The following is a 4,253-nucleotide window of genomic DNA, read 5'->3' as shown; positions in this document are numbered from 1 at the left end:
GGTCAAGGCATTTTGTTATTTCCTTTGATACTAATTTTTAGAGTGCAAAGACTAATATGATCATAAAAAATTGGGGGCAATAGAAGAAGAAGAATGCCTATCATTCCAAGTTAGCTTCTTCTTCAAGGGGGATTCATTGCAAGTAAAAGACCTTATTTTGTATTGGTAAAGAAAATGGGAGATGTGAAACTACATTTTTCCATTCAAATAGCAATGATGAAGATTTTTTTGCACACTTGAAAATGTATTAGTTATACTTGAAGAAGATGTAGAATCATATGTGTGGAGTTATTTTTTCTAGCAATGGAGAGATTATCATTGCAGCACTTGACAAGGTGTTGGACACATTTAAGAGAGATGGGGAATTCTGTAGGAAAGGAATTTAACATACCCCATTACAAAAGTAACTAGAGATACATGGAGGAGATGTGAAATTTCAAAGCATATATTATCAGGTGGTTGGACAGCAGGAGCTATCACGAATAAAACAATACATTTCTTATTAAAGAAAGACTAGGCTAGAACCTTGCGGTCAGTTTCAAGGAAGGAATGGCAAAGAGATGGTTATTCCTTGACACGGTGACTCCGAACTCTTCTTCCATATCCAAGTCAGCAGGATCGCCTTCGAGCCTCCACTCAAAGCAGTGCCAGAACTGAGCCAAAACAAACGACATCTGCCCGATTGCAATGTGCCCACCCGGGCAGCCCCTCCTCCCTGTCCCAAACGGCAGCATATCGTACTCCTGCCCTTGGTACTCAAAGTTCTTGTTGCACTCGAATCTCTCGGGCTTGAACTCCTTCGGATCTTCCCACACATTCACAAAAAGCTTTGTTTTCTTTGGTATGACATAGCCCTGTGGTCCTACAGTCACAGCTTCGCTATTCTAGTTGGAGAGCAACAATGGTCCTGGCATGTACAGCCTCAACGACTCTTTAATCACGCATTGCATGTAGTGCATGTTGGGAAGGTCAGATTCAGTTACCATGCGCTCATCCCCTACAATAGAGTCAATTTCCACCTGCAGTTTCTTGGCCACCCGGGGATGCCTGAGCAGTACAGTAATTGCCCGTTCCATGCTAGTTGCTGTTGTCTCCATCCCACCAATGAACAGATCCTGTTCAAACATATATTGTAGGAATAAATTGTTAGAAGAACAAACAAATCTAAGGAACTACAATTAAAATGAATATTCACTCGATTCTTGACCTTAACAATATGATCTCTTTTTTCTATTCTCCAATTGGGTTGAGATCATAATCTTATCTAGACAAACTATTTTACAAAACTTCTACCCTAAAACAGAATCGAGCAAAGATCAAGAGAGAGAGGGTAGTGAAAGCGACGTACGAAGAGGACTGCCTTGATATTATCTTTAGTGAACTCCACGTCGAGAGACTGGGATTCTTCTAAGTCGAGCAGCACATCCAGAATGTCCTTACTCCACTCCTCCTTCTCCTCCAGAGCCCTTCTCTTGTGCTCAATATGTTCGTCTATAATCCTCCCAAGAATCCTGTCGAAGAAGTTGTGGGCATTCACCATGCGTTTCTTGAGGCCTTGCAGGTCCATCCAATCTATGGAAGGAAAGAAGTCCCCAATGTTAACAGCAGAAAGGGTGCTGATAATCTCCCTCACCATGTCTTTGAGTTCGCCCCCTTTCCCAGTCACATCATCAACGTCGAATCTCGTCCCAGTCAGCATCCTCCAAATAATGGCCGAGGTGATATCCAGCAGAGACTTGCTGACATTCAGAGAAACAGTCCCCTGCTTGCTCTTCTCCCACATAGATTTCATAGCGAGAGAAACCTCCTCTGCTCTGAGGGACCGAAAGGACTCAACTCTCTTCGCACTGTTCAACTCCATGACGCAGACCTTCCTCACGTGTCTCCAGTAAGGACCATAAGAAGCCAAGCCCATGTTCTTGTTGTTGTAACCGATATGTTTTCCAGCAGCAGTAGAGGGTCTGTTGGCGAACGATAAATCGTGTGTCTTCAGAAACTCCCTGGCCATCTCAGAATAAGAGACCACCACGCAGGGCAGAAAACCCAGTCTCAAGTACATCACAGGCCCATACTTCTTTGAGAGCTCATGAAAACTACGGTGGGGAAGCTTCCCAAGCTGATGGATGTTTCCTATGATAGGCAATGGGCTTGGCCCAGGAGGTAACTTAGGATTCCTCTTCAACTGCTTTAATAGTACCCACACGAACTACATGCCAAACCTAGAGCAGTCATTTGGCCACAAAGTTGTTCGGCCCTCACTCCGAGAAATTCAAAGGACGGTGCCATTGTGAAATGTACTTAGCAGACACACACACAAACTTCTTTGAATACTCCTCTGCTCGTGGGCTTCTATTTATATATAGGGAGAGATACCTCTATTGCTCGGCATAGTCAATAGTCAAAGTTTGCGGGCCCTGTATATCTATTCAAGGAATTACGTTATACAATGCCAATGTTTGAGTGTAGACGCTGAATTCAATATGTTATTTGTCAAGCGAATATGGCAAATTCGGATAGCTTACGAACAATACTTCCGAGTATGCAATACGCAATAACAACAAACATGAAGAAGATACTTCTGCAAATAATTCTAATATATCTCAGAAATGTCCGAATCATTCAAAGATAAATCTTCACACTTCTTAAAACGTTGAAAAATCAAAAAGTCCGTAGAGGTTAAATGCGTATTACATTTGATAAAAACCATTCAATATATCAATCGAATCAGTTAATAGTTGATTCTAATTTATCTCTACAAAACTTTACATTGATTAAGAAAATGTTTGAAAAAGAATCTTGATATTGAAGCCTAAAGTAGATATTTCAAACATTGTAAAATCAAGATAGATATGTTTTAAAATTATATCAATTTAATAATTGATTAAAACTATTATACATATCAATTGAACAGGTTTGCTAGTAGACAATGTTTCAATAATTATTTTTATTTGAAGATATAAAATTATAAGTTTTTAGAAAATCAATATTTCTTATAATTATATTAAACTATTCTGATTAAAACTAGTACACATATCAATCAGATACATTTTGTCATTGAGAGAAACAATAGAAGACTCTAAGTTATTACTTTTATTTGCCATTGAATAACATAAAGTAGACATTTTAAATGTAAAGAATTTACATGCAATAGCAAGAAATGCACATGTCCAATCTAATGATTTAATAATAACTATTATGAGTATCTATCACAAAGTTATGGTTACTAAGAAAGAAAATGAGTGACCTTTTGTTATTTTATTTTTTGGTATAAAATATTTTGCGTTTGTTTGAGGAGACAAGCTAGAAAATGATATCTAATGCAAATCAAACATTATGTAGATATTTTCAAATGTTGAAATACTATAAGTTGTGAGAAGATAATTTTTTGTTAAAATAATATTATGTAATGATTTGATAAAAAGTATTCTGTCTTCAAGATATTCAAACATACATTGAATTGTTTAAATGTTGCAAAGTTATAAATTGTTAGGAGATAGACATGTCATAAAATTAGACAAGTCTAATATTTTGATATATTATTACACATATCAATCTAGGTAAGCATTATTTTTATTTATAGACCTGCAAATTTTTACACACACATTGATATATCAATCGACCATTGGGATATAAATTGAAGAAACCTATGGTTTTTTCAATAATGATGATAATTACTTTTAAATACATCAACTGAATGTTGAGAAACACTATTGTATTTTCTAGCCAAAATGAATTATATCAAATTAATCATCAATAAATCAAACATAAATAAATGCTTTGAATTAATTTCTAGATGTTGTTAATTATTTTTATTGCTAAATAAAATTTTGAAGGGTCTTAAATTATTAGCACATAAATCAGATGATAATATTTAACTAGTACATAGCTTAAGAGTTATAAAAACTCCTACTCTTTAAGGGGAATGAATGTGTATGCCTTTCAACGAATCTAATTGTTTGGAGAGCCTACAAATAATCATGCTTTTATTGCTCCTCTGTATAATTTATCTTTTCATAGCTATTGTTTTTTATTAATCTTCTCATAGCGAATAATGTTGTCAATGTTATTTTCATTATTATTAAAAAATAATTTTTTTAAATCTTGGTAAAAGCTTTTCAAAGCAACCTCTTACTATTTGAGTTCAATGATCCTAGAGTTCTACAATATCAAACAAAATAATTGTCCCAACATGTTGTGAGGCCTCACCCCGACCCATCCCAGCACCTATGATACATTGTTATTTTGATACTCAT

General features: G+C 35.9%; 1 pseudogene; it reads right to left on the bottom strand.

Moving 5' to 3' along the window:
* Nucleotides 1–518: 518 nt before the first annotated feature.
* Nucleotides 519–2,286, bottom strand: LOC149560076 (cytochrome P450 750A1 pseudogene; annotated as a pseudogene).
* Between the last annotated feature and the right edge of the window lie 1,967 nt (nucleotides 2,287–4,253).

Source organism: Cupressus sempervirens, chromosome 4 (assembly GCF_028749045.1).
Source record: "Cupressus sempervirens isolate cs-2001-9-10 chromosome 4, ASM2874904v1, whole genome shotgun sequence".
NCBI classification, from domain to species: Eukaryota; Viridiplantae; Streptophyta; class Pinopsida; order Cupressales; family Cupressaceae; genus Cupressus; species Cupressus sempervirens.
The sequence above is the reverse complement of the archived record's forward strand: the minus strand, read 5'-3'. Positions and strand labels throughout refer to the sequence as shown.